Raw genomic sequence first — 18,701 nt, forward strand, 5'->3', positions numbered from 1 at the left:
CACAATAGTAAAAGGTGATTTGTGGCAGCCTTTACGCATGGACTCGAGAATAAGACATCTCAGGGAGTGTCGTGGTTAAACAGAGATTACCCCTTTCTCACAGATACATCATGTCTGAACCAAACACAAGCAATAACGAAGATGCAGTAAAGTTTCAATAGTATTTATTCAACACAACTGCAATCTGCGATATGTTTCATGGGCTGCAATGATTACGATAATGAACAGTGCAAGAAACAGAATTGGGAAGACAAGAGTCATTATTACAAAGCCCCCCACCGTCTTGCAATAGCATGTAAAAGACATAAGATGTGTAATATGTCCTAATACCCTGATATGATAGGCCTAACCTCCTACCAAAAGGAGAGCTGGATTTGTTAAACCTAATCTGCCAATGCCATGTCCATGAGAGGAGCCCCCAACCCTTGTTACCTTGGAATGAGGTCTCTATCTCAGACTCCGCAGGGACACGAAGACTGGATCAGTGTCAAGGCGACGTGCAGCATCGATATCAGCGATAGTGGCAATGCCCTCTGGTCAGAATCCCTCTGATTATCTATCTAAAGTGTGATGTATTTATACAGTTCTACCAGGACTTCTGACATAGGTGTGTTCCCAAACAATAGATAACAGAGATGCTTGGGGTGCCAATTATTATAAACAAATCCCTCGAAAGTATAGAGAGGGAAAGTCCCTAAGTGTGAACACCTACTGTTTGTTCGTCTTTGTCACTTGATGTTGACGCCTTAGCGCGGTGGCACTGACAATGCAAAGTAGAACAAGTGGCCTAACTATGAACAAGGCAGCAATCTTAGATTAATTAAATAATTAAATGGGCTAAGACAGAGCAAGCTTAGTAGGTTAAAAGTCACTAGGTGACGGGCACGAGTCTGCAAGCCGAATGCTAAGCTAACTCCTGTTATCCCATTAAAACAAACTAGGATTCACTACATACACTTGTTTAAAATTAAGTTGTGGGTAGCACAGCAGCACCACATTGCTGGTCCACTAGGGATTTTGGAATTTGATATGATTATGGTTAGGAGAATCACAGGGCCAATTTTACCCACACATGCCTCACATAATGCCTTTCCCTTTCTAACCTGACTCCAAAGAGGCAGACAAATAATGAATAAGATACTATATCACATACATATAAAATGTAGATATTATTATCCTGTCTGCCATAAGTAGACAGTGGGGCAAACAATGCACTGCACTACAGAGATATGAACAGGCTATATAGATTGTATTTGGAACTTTAATCACAAAGTATTCTTTCTGCCAAAATTTAAATCAAATCAAGCACTTACTAGTCCCACTTTACTCACTGGCCTTGCCCACCTATACAATTATTTCCAACAAATTCATTCACTGGGCAGCAAGGAAAGGAAACGTGACGGGTAGGTAGACCTTTTGCTATAGAATAGAGGGGTGTCACTGAACATCGATTCATAATATGCCAAAGCTTTTGCTTATTCAGTCACTATAATAGACAAACGCCTAAAGGGAAAAATCCAAACAGGCTTAAGGTAATCTGCTATGGGAAACCATGCAATATATTTTGAAATCAATGACATGGCCATAAAAATGTGGCACATGCCAAGAAAGGATTTTTCATTTTTTTTTGGTAGGCTGAGATGGAAAAATGTAAGAAAGAATAAAGTAGGAGAAGGGAAACACACCTTGTGTGTTCTGTTTGTAATGCATTGAAAACATTGCAAATGCTGCATTAACTGAAACAGAAGCACATTGCACAGCCAACACTGCAATCATGAATTGAACCATACTGCACTTTTTCGATCATGGGTGGCGAAATGCCATAGGCAGGCAGGGAGTTGATGAATGAAGATCGATGGGATACACACCTGCCTCACTTAACAACTACAGTGAGTCAAGGGATTAGAACAGAAATTAAAATACCCCCCACTTTGAACCATAGCTTTAATAACCATAAAACAAAGTAATCAAAGTAGGTAGCAGCATGCCCTTCTTCAGAAGAGCTCACTTATTCATTCATCCAAACAATTATTCAATCAACCTTTCATTCTTCCTACAATATTCACTCATAGCCACCATGATTTAATCTTTACTTTCTCTTATCCAGACTGCCATCAAATGTTCCACTCCATTACCCATCCATTTAGTATCCACCCTTTCTTTCAATCATCCTTTTACCCATCCATCCATTTAACTAATACTCACCCATGCATCCTTTTACCCCCACCCTCACATCCTTTCTTTTCAAACATTTCACCCATCCTTTCTTTTAACCTTCCATTCTTTCCTGTTTCCATCAAGTTTTAGCGTACATTATGTGAGGTTTTGCTGAGTTGCAGCTAGAAGAGGCCATAACTCAACCTCTGCTGTAGCTGCTAAAGCAGGGGGTTCACAATCATGAGTCATGACTACACCCTTGTAGCTAGTGAGTGTAATAGTAATTGTCAATAAGCAAGCAATGTGACTCACCACCAACCGTCCCTGCCGCCACTCCTCCCCTTCTAACTGAATCTTTTCCTGCAGTGGCACATCAGCCAGTGGCACTCTGTGTGACTAGAAGAAACATTTTAAATTGTTTAGATGCCAGATGTGTCTCCCCTTATTTTTGCTAATAGAAAAAATACAACTGCATTGCATTGCTACAGTTCGGTTAGTACTGCAGTATCACTCTGGGCATTTTGTTGGTTCCCAATGCTACAAAAGCCAGGTGCACAAGCCAACCAAAAACATGTCATAATGGAGAGGCAGAACAATAGCCTATGATGATGATGACTCTGAATTGTTGAAGCACAATGAAGGGGAGAAATAATAATGGTAAATAAAAGATATATGGTGTTTGTTGACAAATGCAATGGGACCTCATATCATACTTTTCAGCCATGCTGCACTCTCATTGGAATTGTTGGTATACTGTATAAATGAATTGCACAGCACAATTTTGGGGGCTGGCCCATGACAATGGCCACTCTCTCGTTAACCTTTAGAGCATGAGAAAGAACAAGAAAGCCTTCTCAGCAAACTACCGTGGTGAATACTATTTATAATATTAGCTTAGTTGGGCCTACAATCTTCACAGTAGACAGGAGAGTACCAAAAAATCCGTTCTTAGTCCTACAGTGCCACAAGCTATATAGGGGAGAGAAAAAGATTACCACCAAAGCTGAATAAATCTACAGACTAGTACAGACCAGAAAAAATCAGCTACCAAAAGATCATGAAATAAAAAGAAAAAAAATTAGGGATAACAGGAATTAAACAAAAATTGGATAGGGGAGTTGGCAAAAAAGGAGACAGTATTAAAAACTAAATTAAAAAAAGAAACAAGGCAAAATTAAAAGTAGTATCATAGTAGGCAGAGTTAAAGGTTAAGGAAATACTAATAATAATAATAAGACTTACTGGGGTGAGTAAAGCCCTCAGCAGTGGTGGTTGGTGCCTCCTCCTCTCCAGCTCTTGGCGCTTCCCCTCAGCTTGCCCTTGGGTGCTGATGTAAGAAATAAAGAAGATAAAAAAATAGATTGGTGGTACAGTTAATCTCCACCAAATTGTTATAACGGGCAAACACAGTAACATCGTACTTATCTAAATCAGATCACCTATGGTACTAGTATCAACTATTGTTGAGATGGCTATACTATTCCTAAAATTCCTATTCCAAATGTTCTTAACAAAATCTACTTGACTGTGCCACCGGCCGCAAGTTAGGTGGCTTCTGGCTGCTCATGGGGGCCTGGTGTCACCTCTCTCCTGGTCACTGCCTTGCTCTGCCATGGTGCTGGGTGGGGTAAAGAAAAGAAACAGAAAACAGAAGGAAGAACAAGGGAAGAAAATATAAGGAAGTAAAGGGAAAAAAACAAAAATATAAACAATATCACAAAAAATGAAAAAAAATTAAAATACACTGACACAAATACACACACTAATACAATAACTAAAAATGAGGGGTAGATTAATTAGGAAATTAGGAGGGTGGAGGATTGAAAAGATTAGGAAGGGATTCAGAAAACAGGCCTAGCACCATGAACAGAGTAAGAAAAAAAGATGACAACACAAAAGGATGATGGACAGAGTGCTGAAACTTTTCAAACACTCACCTTCAGTCACAGATCTGAGTTTAATCCATTGTTCTTTTTTAGGGTCAATACTGATTTGCATATGGCTGGTTCCAAACTGAAGTGGCATTGTGAGCAAAAAAACAATAGCTTTAACTCAGATCTGTGACTGAGGATGAGTGTTTGAAATGTTTCAGCACTCCGTCCATCATCTTATTGTGCTAAGAAAACAAGATGGCCACACTCATGGAAACAGTGTGGTGCCGTTCTCACACAGTTTTGAACATAAAAATGCATGTCACATTGCATTTGATGTAAAACCCAATGCAAACAGGTGTGACGGAGAAACTCCCCTCGGAACTCTGCGTATCATGGCAGAGTATTTTAGAACTTTGTGGACTTCTGCATAGCACGAATCCAGAAATTCCACTTAAACCTAGTATATATGGCCACGCCACAGGGGTGGGTTCCCCCGGGCCAAAATCGGCCTAGAGAAGAGGACAATTTCACCCCACTCCTTTTTGCAAAAAATATTTAGCTATGGGAAGCTAGTGGTCTCCTGGGCCCTAGAGAGTTCTAGTGGCCCCCCTTATAAATATTTTTAAAAGTAGCCCTGGGGAGGTGGAGGACTCCAGGGCCCAGGTGGGTCAAGGAGACCTCTCCATATTTTTTAAATGTTGACCAGGGGAGGTGGTGGTCCCTGGGACACAGGAATTCTCTTTTTTTTAAATGTTAAGCCCCATTGAGGTGGTTATCCCCAGGGCCCGGGGGTGCACGTGACCTCCCACACATGTTAGGTGGTGGACCCTGTTACTGGGTTATGATCTGAGTGGCCCCCCTATGTTTTTTAATGTTTAGCCCCAGAGAGATGGTGGTCACCAGGGCATGTGTGCCCCCCTAAATATATATAAATATATAAATATATTTAATGTTGCCTCCTTTAAGTTCCAAACCCCTCTAGCCATGCATGCCACAGGGTTTAGAGCATAAATGGAGTTGACTGCAGGTCATGGCCGCAGGGCAGGCACTGTGGCCATTCCCTTCAGCACAATTGCCAAAGGTTATGCATGGTGCAGGGTTGGATGGTTATAGGGGGTTGACTACAAGTCCTGGCTTCAGGCCAGGCTCTGATGCCAACTTCCGCTGCACACAGCCAAAGGCCAGGTGCAGCAGTGGTTGGATTAATATATAGTAAAGAAAACTTTACGTTAAAAAATTGAAAATTACTGAAAAAAACAAAAGTTACAGGGATGTTATAGTTAGGCTCACATTTTGCTATAGAATTTCAGCAGTTAGATTTAGAGGTGTTTCAAGTAACTATAACTTGTGCCCTGAAGTAACTATAACTTGCACCCTAGCCATGCACTGCTAATTACCCCAGATATTGCAGCACTCATTACATCTTTTATAATATCATTGATAATATCACTGTTAAATTTGGAAGTAAAACAATTGATGAGAAATCTGTGCATGGTGAATGCATTTTACAAACACCACCAGTAACTAGCTCTGTTATGAGAAGGACCTACTGAATAAAACAACATCTTATTTATGTAATTCAGTGCCTATTCTAAAGCTGTAGAAGACAATATGTAAGCCATACAATGGCTCACCTTGGTACACAATTCAGTATCCACAAACCAGCAACAATTAACAAGAAACTTTACCGGCCTACGTGGCCAATCACTTTAACAATGTGGACCATTTACTCTCAGGTTTAAACATTTCCCCTATGGAACATGTCTTAAAGGAAGAACTACTGGCCATCAGAGAGAAATTCTAGATGTACAGTTTAAAATCACTGCATTCAGATGGACTGAACATGATTCACAATACCACTTGATTACTGCATATCTGAAGAGTTCTCAGGACTGCATTGATTCCACATTCCAAATGAAATCTTCACTCATGATGTTTTCTGAAAATTCATTAGTGTCAGCTGTGCAGCCACTGAGTAAACCATCTTGTACTACCTGAGGAAGGCGGAAGGCGGAAGCTAAAACGTCATAGTGGGAATATATTTGTGTTCTTTGGTGAGTACGTTTGTTTGAGTCACTTCTTTCTTTGAAATTTTATTTTCTTATGACTCGTATCCTTTGTCATCCAGATTTTTTCTTAATTGACATCGATGACATACTTTGCGTTTGTGGAGCAGTATTTTAAAAGCTGTGCAAATGTGCAAGATAAAATATTTTACCACAACACATTTAAAATTATTCCCAATAATAGTTCTTAAATAAAGTGCTCAAAAGCGATTGAATCAGCAAACCAATCAAAACCAGCTAAGTATCTCAGCGGGCCTGCAGACTGATCTGGGGCACATAGTAAACCATGGTGTCAAACACTTCACAACACACCTATGACTGTGAGTCAAAATATTCTGTTTAAGACTAAAGTAAAATCCAATTAAATTAACTTAAAAAAGCAAAATAAATAGGTTCTGCCATAAACATATATTTTTTATATATATATATGTATATATATATATATATGTTTATATATACATATGTGTGTATATATATACATATAAGATATATATCTATCTATCTATCTATCTATCTATGTTTATATATATATATAAATATATATAGATATATAATCTATCTATCTATCTATCTATCTATCTATCTATCTATCTATCTATCTATCTATCTATCTATCTATCTATATAGAGAGAGAGATAGATAGATAGATAGATTGATAGATAAAGAGAGAGAGAGAGAGAAAGAGAGTAGCCTTAGAAATTAACTGCAAAAAAACAAAGGTTAAAGTAATGTTATGGTTAGGTGAATTAACATTTTGAACTAAAAAAAAACTAAAATTACCAGTTATAGGTAGCAGAACTAACCATAACTGGACTCCCGTCATGCAGTGCTTGTGACATCACATATAACGTCACTCATGACATGTTCTATGACATCATTTATCGCATCACTGATGACATTTGAAAAGACTTCATAGATTAACTTACCACTTTGTTACTTTAACTTTTGTTTGTTTCTCTTACTTTTTAAAAAAGAAAAGAGCTTTTTATCAAACCTTACAATAACGTTACTATAACCTTTGCTTTTTTCTGTGACCTTTAAGTTTTTTTTCAATGTAAGCCACTACTCACTGCCAAAAGATGTGTGCAGCAGGGATTTGGCCACAGGTACTGGCCTATGACCAGGCCCTGCTGCCAAATCCTGAGCTGGCAGCCAACCCCATACTATTCATTGTCTTTTTTGTTTGTAACATAAGGTTTACATTTGGGTCCCAGGGACCCAGTAAGGGCCAAAATGCAAGAATAAAGGGGAGAGGGCCATGCACCCCCCCTCCCTGACCCTTATTAGGCCCTGGGGATCTCAACCCTAGGGTAATACCAATAAAATGAGGAGTGGCCTGCTTCCTCGAGCCTCATGACACCCAGAAAACACATACCCCAGGTCCTTATTTATTTTGAATGGGAGAGAGGCCTCATGACCCTCTACTCAAGCCTCATTAGACCCTGGGGTCCCCAACCACCAGGGCTATATATATTTTAAAGAGGACGGGGATTGCATGGCAACCCTCCCTGAGCCTCTCTTGGCCCTAGGGATCTAATTCCCCAGGTATTTTTTTAGCATGGTGAGGGAGGCCACGCATCCCTTCTTCGTGCTTATCATGTCCCTGGAGTCGCCATCCCCAGAGACACATATATTTTATGGTTCAAATCTTTTTATTATTATTATGAGTACACACAACCACCAAGAAGAGATACATCAAACTTCACAACAGCAAGAATAATCATTGAGATTCTTGTTACAAAATCGTATCCCCTCCCTCCCCAATTCCTCCCCCCACGCTAGTCTTAGGCCATTGTATTGGAAAAGGGGTTTAAGTGTCAAGTGTGTGGTCTTCATCAGAGTTAGTAGGTAACGATGTTGGGGTGGTAATCTCCGAGAGACGTGGCAACTTTAGGTATTTAGGGCATGTTAGTTCTCAGAACTATTGGGATAATAATGGTATATACGGTTTCCACAAATCGGTATATGTGTCCCCTTGGGATGTCAATACCAATAATAGCTTCTCCATACCCAGGATATACCAAATTTGGTGTAGCCAGGCCAAATGTGTGGATATCGTGTGGGTAGCTGTGTCCCAGTGTGCTAGGATCATCTGGTGAGCTGCTCCTAATGCTTATCCAATTTGCCAGCCCTTACAAGATTTGAGTGGGAATGTGAGTGGGTTGGAGATGCCTAGGATTGTGTAAGCAAGAAATATGGGCAGTTGTGCATCTAGGTTTTTATCTATATCTCGTAATACCAGAATTGAGAAAGTTTAGAGCATTCCCATAGAATATGGAGGAGCATGTCCGGTGAAGTGACTGTCGCCAGCAGTTGGGCAGCTTGGTAGTATGCTTTGAGATTTGGGATTCCCAGCCCGCCCACCTAGGAGGCCGATAACTATTTTTGAAGTTCATTTGCGGACCTTTGTCCATCCAAATTGGAGCATCACCTGTTGCAGTGCCTTGATCGTGCCTGGCAGTGGCTCTACTGGAAGGGTTTGAAACAAGAAGAGAATTTGAGGGAAAGTGATCATTTTATGCACTGCTATTCGGCTAAGCCATGAGAGTGGCTATAGACACCACTGGGTGAGGTCACACATGTTCTTCCTGGACAGGGTGTGATAGTTCATTGCAGCATTATCCACCACTATTGGGGCTAGTTGGATGACTAAATAGGAAAAAGCGGTCATGGACCACTGAATTGAGATGTTGCCAGAGAGTTGTGCTGTTTTGTGTGGGGAAAACAAGAGATTTAGGGCCTGGGATTTTTTAAATATTTATCTGAAAACCTGCAAGTAAAAGTACCCAGCCTCCTCTAAGAATTCTTGTAGGGCTGTGCATGGGTTGTCTATAGGGTACGATAAAGTTATCTGTCTAGAGGAAGATGACATGTTCCTCCCCACCAAAGTGGACCCCAGTAATATTTGTGTGGTCATGTACCCTTTGAGTGAAGGGCTCTATATAGAGCACAAATAACAGAGGTGACAATGGATTCTCCAGTCAAGTCTTTCTACTGAAGGGGAAGGTCGATGTATGACCAGTTACCCTGACGGTTGCTCTTGGATAGCCATATATACTCAATATCCAGTTGCAAAACCAGAGTCCAAAGCCAAAGTGAGTAAGAGTCGCTGTCAGGCAGGGTCAGTGGACGCAATTTGAATGCCTTTTTGGCATCTACAGCTAATAGTAATATTTTGCTTGGCTTTATCAATGATGTGGAGAATTCTCTTAGTAGTGTCACTGCATTGTCTGAGGGAAACAAATCCCACCTGGTGCGCCCTTTCTTTGAATGCTGTGCTTTCTGACAGAGTACAATGTAACCGGGGCAAATTAAATAATCTGTATACCAAGTCTCCTAGATGCAGATTAACTCAATATTTGACGAACCTAGAAAATCTATTTTTCCAATAAAATTCACTAAACCTGCTGCATTCTCAGAAGCCACTCTAAATTTGTTGCTAGTGGCCAGAATATGTTATGTTACCCATCAACCTGGAGCAATTTAGTGCTTCAGCTAACCAGCTCCATTTCTCCCACTCAATTTCACTCAGGGGAGAGGGGAAGACATTATCATCTGTCCCTACATATTTTGCTAATCTCTCCCCATTTGAAATTGAAATATTCAGATTTTTCAAATTGGCGATTACTGGATCACATTTGGGGTTCAACCAACCCACCTTTAGCCACCCAAGGGGAGCACTAAGACCATTAAGAGAGGAGCTTCCAGTTTCTACTGGAATTACATCAATATCTTTACTTGAAAAATGGTCACAGTTATGAATAATTAACTTTGCAATGATTTCAAAGTAGAATCAAACCCTTGATTTACGTGCTCCAGGGCCTTGCAACAGCTGAACAAGAGATATAGCTTTACTCTCTATCAACTTTAAAACATCAATATCTTAAAAACATAATAGCAAAAAGGAACAATTCAGAATTAAATCAAAATCAAATAATGCAATAAAATCAATACACAATGGGGGTCATTTTGACCTCAGCGGTCTTTTTTAAAGACCGGCGAGGGACCGCCGTGCGGAAGACCGCCAGTGGTGGCGGTTTGCCGCTCGGCCTATTATGACCGTTGGCAGCTCTCCGTCCTTTTACGGACGGAGAGCCGCCAACAGCCATACTGGCGGGAGGTGGGGAAGTGGAGGTTGCTCCACCTCCACGCCAACAGATCAAAGCCCAGCGAATCACGTCCTGTGATTCGCTGTGGCGGTGTTCTGTTGGCGGTTTGGTGTCGGCCGAGCTGCCCCCATGGCTCCCGTCCCCTCCCGGAGGATCGTCGGACCAGGTAAGTCGATCGTCCGTGAGGGGAGGGGGGTGGGGGGGGGTGTGTTGTGTGGGTGCATGGGGGTGTGTGTATGTAGAGGGGGTGTGTGAGTGCGTGTATGCCTGCGGGGGTGCTGTGTGTATGGGAATGAGTGCGTATATGTCTGTGGGTATGTCTGTATGGATGTGTGCGTGTATGTTTGAATGTGGGTGTGCGTGTATGACTTTGTGTGTGGATGTAGGCATGTATGTCGGCATGTGTGCATGTAAGTATGTAGGTGGTGCCTGCGTGCGTGTCGTGTGGGTATGGGTGAAGTGATGTTGGGGGTCGGGTGGGGAGGGGGGCCCTGCCACCTTTGGGGGGTGGCAGGGGTGGTGGGGGGGTAGGGGAGTGAGTCGGGGTGGGGGTGGGGGGTGGGGGAGACCCCTCTCAGGCGGAACGGAGAACCGGCGGCTGACCATGGCGGTAACCGCCATGGTCATAATTCCACAAAGTAAGATCGCCAGCCTGTTGGCGGTCTTACCGGCGGTTCTCCGCCTTCCGCCAGGGTCATAATGACCCCCCATGTATCCAACTGCTTCAAATCTTAGTCCACTGTCCCAGATATAAAAGAATTGATAGAGAGGTCTGTATGTTGAGGGCCAAGGATTTATTTCCAATGTATCCAACTGCTTCAAATCTGCTGCCCTGGATATAAAACAATTGGTAGAGTGGTCAGTGTGTTGGGGACCAGGAACATTTTTTAAGACCTCAACAATTAATGAAGCTGAAGTGGAGGTAGCCACAAAAATATCAGCCTTAAGGTTTAATTACACAGATGGCAACTCTCTTTTCCGGAGAGCTCATCCCTCGATAGTCTTGACCGGCCTTGAATCAGTGATGCACCTTGCACAGTATCAGCCTCCAAGGACAATGGCTCTTAAGTTCCCTGATCCTGGAATCTTATCTTCTGTGACCTTTTTGTTAAATCCCCTATTTTTCCCTTTTCCCAGATACACTTTCCCTTGTTTTCTGTTCCTTTTTGCTGATATGTTCATTTTCGCCAATATCAACAGAAAGAGCAGTTTATGATGCAAAATGAAGTCAAGGTCCAAATATGGGGAATGGAGTCACTGCAGAGTTTCCAATATTAGGAGAAGAATCAGCAATAGAGGAGGGAGGGACACTAGAAAAGAGCTTTTTTAGGGAATACATGTGACTATGCTGACTAGATATATTCTTATCAAGGGATGCTTTAAGAAAAGCAAATGGCTTACCAGCCCTAGACCCTTGTTCAGAGATAGAAGGTCGATTTTGTGAGGCTTGGGCAGAAGTATCATCCAGGTTCACAAATGAAGAACTAATTTTTGGACATTCCAATTCTTTACAGGCCTCACTAATAGCAGCATGAAGGTTTCCTCCTAAAGTTAACCCCTCGTCCCTCTGTCCTATCAAAACTTGCAAAATATCAATAAATTATCTTAGATATGATGAAAAATTACGCACCGCTTTTTCCGAAAAGTACAGAATAGAGAATAAGATTCTTTCCAAACATCTTAATGTCTATGACAATAGAGCTTGCTGATCAGGGAGCTCAGAAGACAGTTTCCAAGGAAAAGATCTGGTAAGACAGAAAATTAAGGCTTAGGACACTTGGTTGGAAGCAATACTACTAAAGAGTTTCAGCCCCAAATTCTGCCTTAGCCCATCAAGGGGCTTGGCCGCCCAACAGTGGACGAGCTCCTTGCCTTAGTGATGGCATCAATATAAATATCTGGAAGAGTAAAATCCCCTATAAGAGGTTAACCTGAGGTCTTATGGGTAGAAGATGTATTATTCTCCATTTCCACTTCTGTTCCCCATCAGTTATTGCCATAGGTTTTAGCTGAAAAATGTGTTTGAATAAAGGAGAGGATGGAATTTTACACTTTGCCTGAATCTGGCCAACCCCCATATTCCTAATTGGATTTGACTTTGTCTTTTTACATGCTCAAATAAAAACAACTTTACTAGAGTGGAGACGCCAGGCCATCATACTTAGCCCATTCCTAAAACAATTGTCACAATTTACCCTGAAATGTGTTAACTAAAAGTCACACACTGCAAAAGGTGATATTACACCAACGCGAGGGGGAAAGGAGGCAAAAGCAAATGCTCATCCTAGAGGCATGAGCTGGGCACAACAGGAAGTCCACAAGCCTCACCCAGTCAAGGCTGGGCCACTTCTGCAGGGAACCTAGGCTCGCTCTCTGCAGCGGTAAGCTAAGGTGTCTGCACTCACCAAACAGTTAAGCTAATGAGTCCTCCTTCAATCATTCAATATGGACTCCTTACTAATCCTGCACAAAGCACTGGGACCTAATCCTTGGACCCCGAGCTGATCAATTCTTTCAGAGCTTTTTTCAACCCTCTTGGAATACCGAGCTCCACAGAAAGGGAAAGGAGAACCTTTAACCAAATTGGGAGCAAGAGAGTACCATGCAAACATAAAACATTGGTCTGCCAGAGCTCCTCAAAAAATAAACCACTTTACCAGTGCTCAACAAGTGCCAAACAAAAGGGCAGAAGCCTCAAGGTCCCCTATGGCCCTATAGGTCTAGCAGGTGCCAAGGCACACTTCTGTGGTCTGAGGTGTCAAAGGGCACATGCACTGTGGAACTGCAGTTATGAAGCTTTCCTGCTTTCCATTTCTCTGCTTCTTCACTGCTTCCAACATGCGACTGAGTACCACAGTCTCTCGTCCGCAGAGCTCGCCTAGCCCAGCAGTATCCGCCCAGCAGCTCTGGCCTCCATGTCAGCGTCGCACATCAGCGTTGCGTCACATGTCAACACCTCACTCTCATTTGATAGATCCAAACAGCACAATGGCTCTACCATGATCAATAATCACTTACCTCACCCTTTAACTATCCTGAAGCCACTGCCTCCACCCACACAGCCAATGTCGGAAAAGCAGAAAGAAGACAAAACCTCCACTTCAATATTTCCATTCTCAGGGTCCTGGTACACTTGACTAGTCCATTTTGTTAATCTAGGTAGTCAATCATAATTATTCTGACCACACCTGCTCAAGGAGGTTAATGCAGGTTATTAACAGCATTACAGGATAACCTGTTGTTAACAGCTGAGCTGAGCAAATACAAAGTAGTGTTCACCACAGCATTGCAAAGAGCTCAATAACATTTGCTGAGATAGCTCAAGGTTTTTCAGGTTCTCCTGGTATTCAAAATATTAAAAACATCTCAGAATAAGGCCCCAGTGGCCCCTGCAGTCCAGACACATAACAGCACTGTTAGACTTTTCATCCTTGGCATGGTCTCCCTTAACTTTTTGCCTCTGTTCCCCAGGTTGTTGATGTGTGCTGGACTCTGATTTTGCTGTTTTTGTTACTCTGGGCACTTTACCACTGCTAACCAGTGCTAAAGTGCAAGTGCTCCTGTTTAAATTATATGTAAGTGGTTCATCCATGATTGGCATATTTGAATTACTAGTAAGTCCCTAGTAATGTGCACTAGAGGTGCCAGGGCCTGTAAATCAAATGCTACTAGTGGGCCTGCAGCACTGGTTGTGCCACCCACATAAGTAGCTCTGTAATCATGTCTCAGACCTGCCACTGCAGTGTCTGTATGTGTATTCTTACACTGTAAATTCGACTTGGCAAGTGTACCCACTTGCCAGGCCTAAACCTTCCCTTTCCTTACATGTAAGGCACCCCTAAGGTATGCCCTAGGTAGCCCCAAGGGCAGGGTGCAGTGTATGGATAAGGTAGGACATATAGTAATGTGGTTTATATGTCCTGACAGTGAAATACTGCCAATTTCGTTTTCACTGTTGCAAGGTCTGTCTCTCTCATAGGATAATATGGGGGCTACCTTTAAATATGATTAAAGTGTAGATTCCCCTAGAGAGTAGATGGACAGGTGGAGTTTGGGATCCCTGAACTCACAATTTAAAAATGCATCTTTTAGTAAAGTTGATTTTGAGATTGTGCGTTTGAAAATGCCACTTTTAGAAAGTGAGCATTTTCTTGCTTAAACCATTCTGTGACTCTGCCTTGTTTGTGGATTCCCTGTCTGGGTCAGTTGACAGTTGGGTTGTTTTTCACCTCACACCAGACAGTGACACAAAGGGAGCTGGGGTGTGATCTGCATTCCTGATTAGCCATCTCTGCTAGGAGGGAGGGGTGGAGTGGTCACTCTCATCTGAAAGGACTGTGCCTGCCTCTGACAATGCTGTCTCCAGCCCCCTGGTGTGTGTCTGAGGCCTTGCCTGGGCAAGGCAGGATTTCACAAGAAGGTGTGAGTCCCCTTTGAAGGAAGGTGACTTCAAGGACTAAAATGGGTATAAGAAGGGCACCCAAACTTACAAACTTTAGAAACACTTCTGGAATCAAGGGGAACCTCTGCCTGGAGAAGAGCTGATCGCTGAGGAACAAGTGCTGCCCTGCCTGTGACTGTGCTTTGTGGAGCTTTCCTGCAGTGCTGCTTCTGCCTGAGTAAGAGGGCAAAGACTGGACTTTGTGTGCCTTCCATCTTGAAGAAGAAATCTCCAAGGGCTTGATGTAGAGCTTGCCTCCTGTTGTTGAAGTCTCAGGGATAGCAAAGACTTCTTCCTGCCAGCACCTGGAGTCTCTGGAGAGACCCCTACTCTGCTCTGTGGTGCCCTTCCAGTTCCTGGGACCCTGAAAGGAGAGGCTGGCAGCCTAAGGACAAAAATACACGCACCGCGCACCGTGCGGAGAAAAGATCGACGCGAATCCGATCGCGGCTGAGAAAACGACGCGACGCCGGCTCCGCAGCTGAGAAACGACGTCGCTGGAGACGCGACCGGAGAATCGACGCCCGGAGCAGGAGAAACGACGCGCAGCATCGCTGACGAAGGCTGAGAGATCGCAACCAGCGCCGCGGGACTTCGGACCGTCGCGTGGCTGGCTTTTTCGACGCGCCTCGCCGAGCCGAGCTGTTTTCGACGCATATACCCGTGCCGGGTTATTTTCGACGCACACCGCCCGTGCGGGGTTATTTTTGCCGCAAACCAGGTACATTTTCACGCTAGCAGCGCTAGTGTGGTGTTACACCTACCTAAAGACTCTTTTTATTTTAAACCTTAAAAAAATCATAACTTGACTTGTGTATGTTGGATTTTTGTCGTTTTGGTCTTGTTTTGTCTAGATAAATATTTCCTATTTTTCTAAACTGGTGTTGTGTCATTTTGTAGTGTTTTCATTAAGTTACTGTGTGTGTTGGTACAAATACTTTACGCCCAGCACTCTGAGGTTAAGCCTACTGCTCTGCCAAGCTACCAAGGGGGTAAGCAGGGGTTAGCTGAGGGTGATTCTCTTTTATCCTAACTAGAGTGAGGGTCCTTGCTTGAACAGGGGGTAACCTGACTGTCAACCAAAGACCCCATTTCTAACATTGGTGACCAGCGGTCGGGATTTGGACTTGTATTTGTACTTGACATACAGTAATTAAGTGTACACTACTGTTTTGATCTCAGACCACTACGTGACCACATACTACTAGTCTTGTGATTTTTGTTTTTTACTTGGACTGTTTTTCTCTGCATTCAGTTTCTTTTTTTTCACTGATCCCGGGATTGACTTTGCTGAAACTTCATTTGAGAACTTGCTTTTCTGTTTTTGGAACTGTGCATATTTTCTTTTTAACCTCTCATCATGTCTCAGTCTGGAGATGCCCTAGCTGAAACTGCTTTTGATTTGGAGAAATTGGAGAGCTACAAGGTGGCTCAGTTGAAGCAGTTTTGTAGGAATGTTGGCTGTCCCCTTGAGAGCTCATCCAAGAAGGTTGAGCTGCAAAAGGCGCTGAGGGCCTGGGTGGCAGCCAAAGCAGCTGAGGGACACACAGATGAGGAGCCAGAGGGGGAAGAGGAGTTGCAAGTCACCCACACTGATGTAGTGGGTGGGCCTGCTATGTCTCAGGGGAGAATCTCCAGGGCAGGTAGCAGTGTGTCCTCCAAGAGTCTGACACCTGGAGAGTTACAGGACAGACAGGCAGAGAGGGAGTACCAGTTGGAGTTGAAAAGGCTCAGTCTAGAGGTGGAACAGAGAAAACTGACCCTTGAGGGGGAACAGAGAAAGCTGACCCTTGAGGTGGAACAGAGAAAGCTGGCCCTTGAGGAAAGGAAGATAAACATGGCTCATGAGCTCAGTTTAAAAGAGATTGATCAGAGGAGTCAGTCCAGTAGGGATGGTGGCAGCAATTCTACAGTGCAGCCTGAGAGAAGGGTACACATCCCAAAAGACCTTGTGAGGGATTATAAGAGGGAGGATGATATCTACTTGTGGTTCAAGGGTTATGAGTCAGCTCTCCACATGAACCTGGTCCCTGAAGCTCATTGGGGGGCAGCCTTGTGGAAGCATTTTGAGGCAGAGGGGAGGGACACACTGACGGCCTTAGGGGATGCTCAGAGTCTCACCTACCCTGCCATGAAGGAGGCCTTACTTACCAGGTATGGTCTCACCCCTGAGCAGTACAAAGAGAAGTTTAGATCCTACAAGAGAAAGGAATCCCAAACATGGTTGGAATGTGTTGATTCTTGTTGCAGGTCACTGGATGGTTGGGTGAAGGGCAGTAAGGTAAACACGTATGAGGGGCTTTACAATTTAATTGCTTGGGAGCACTTGTACAGTTTATGTTTTCCAGAGCTGCGCCAGCACCTCATTGACAGCAAGCTGACTGACCCCAGGAAGCTTGCACAGGAAGCGGACCGCTGGGAGAGCACCAGGGTCCAAAAGAGGTATGGGGGAGACCACGCCAAGGGTGGGCAGGGTCCCTCCCAGAAGAAAGGGGGGGGTAAGGGCAAACAGGATGAGTTCTCTAAAGGGCCCCAAACTGACTCCCAGGGTAAGGATTCCCAACCCCCCAGTGAAAAGAGGCCATGGTTCTCCAAAGGGAAGCCAATGGCAGGTGGTCCCCTACGTAAGTGCTATTCATGTGACCAGGTGGGTCCTGTGAGGGGGGACCCCAAATGCCCCAAAAGTACACCGGCACCCACTGGTGCACCGTCCCAGGGTTTGGCCAGTGTAGCGCTTGGGGAGGAGTTGGTTTCAGGTGGGTGGGAACCAGCAGAAATGACCCTTGTCTCACTAGGGGACAGTGAGATGGTCCAGAGAAACCTAGTGCCTGATAACACTAAGAAGTACAGGCAATGGGTGACCATCAATGGACAGAGGGTGGAGGCTCTGAGAGACACAGGAGCCAGTGTGACTACAGTGAGGAGTCACCTGGTGTCTGAAGAGCAGATTGATCCCCGGGTACTTCACCAAGTAGTTGCAGTAGACAACTCTGAGCGCCTCTGCAGAGTGGCGCAGGTTCCCTTTGAATGGGGGGGGGTCTCAGGTTCCTGGAAAGTAGCTGTGAGTCCAACCATGCCTGTTGATTGTTTGCTAGGCAACGACCTGGAGGATTCCCCTTGGAAGGAGGTGGAACACAGGTCTCACTTGGAGATGTTGGGTCTGCCTGGGTGGGTATGCGTATCCACCCGGTCTATGGCAGCCAATCAGGGTAGTCAAGAGCCCCTGGAGCCTGAAACAGTGGCCCAGGGGACCGCCAAGAAGAGGAAAGGCAGGAGGCGCGGGAAACCCGTCCCAGAAGTTCCCACGGTCCGGGAGGAGGCAGAGCCTGAGGGTGATGCCCCGGAACCTACAGGGGAACAGGTGGCTGAACTGGGGGAGGTCCCTGAGCTGTCGCAGTGGCAGCAGGAAGGGGGACCCACCAGGGAAGTATTCTGCACAGCGCAGAAGGAATGCCCTACTCTTGAGGGACTGCGGCAGCAGGCTGCAGCCCAGGCGGCTGGCGGGGCGCCAGGTACTCACCTGATTTATTGGGAGGATGGCCTCCTGTATAGTGAGCCTAAGGTTCCTGAGCCAGGGTCAGCTCGTATGCTGGTGGTACCCCAGGGCTTCAGGACCTTCCTACTGGGTTTGGCTCATGATGTGCCTTTGGCAGGACATCTAGGGCAGGACAAGACCTATAAGAGGCTTGTCTCCCACTTTTACTGGCCCTTGATGAACAAGCAGTCAGCTGCTTATTGTAGATCTTGTCAGACTTGTCAGGCAAGTGGCAAGAGTGGGGGGAAATGCAAAGCTCCCCTCCAACCTTTACCGGTAGTCAGTACTCCCTTTGAAAGGGTAGGAATTGACATTGTGGGGCCTCTGGATCCCAAGACAGCTCTGGGCAACAGGTTCATCCTGGTCTTGGTGGACCATGCCACACGGTACCCAGAGGCTATTCCTCTAAGGACGGTCACCGCCCCCGTGGTGGGACGTGCCTTGATGGGGGTTTTTACCCGCATGGGGTTCCCCAAGGAGGTAGTATCTGATAGGGGTACAAACTTCATATCCACTTAT

This window comes from Pleurodeles waltl, chromosome 2_2 (assembly GCF_031143425.1).
Source record: "Pleurodeles waltl isolate 20211129_DDA chromosome 2_2, aPleWal1.hap1.20221129, whole genome shotgun sequence".
Lineage (NCBI taxonomy): Eukaryota > Metazoa > Chordata > Amphibia > Caudata > Salamandridae > Pleurodeles > Pleurodeles waltl.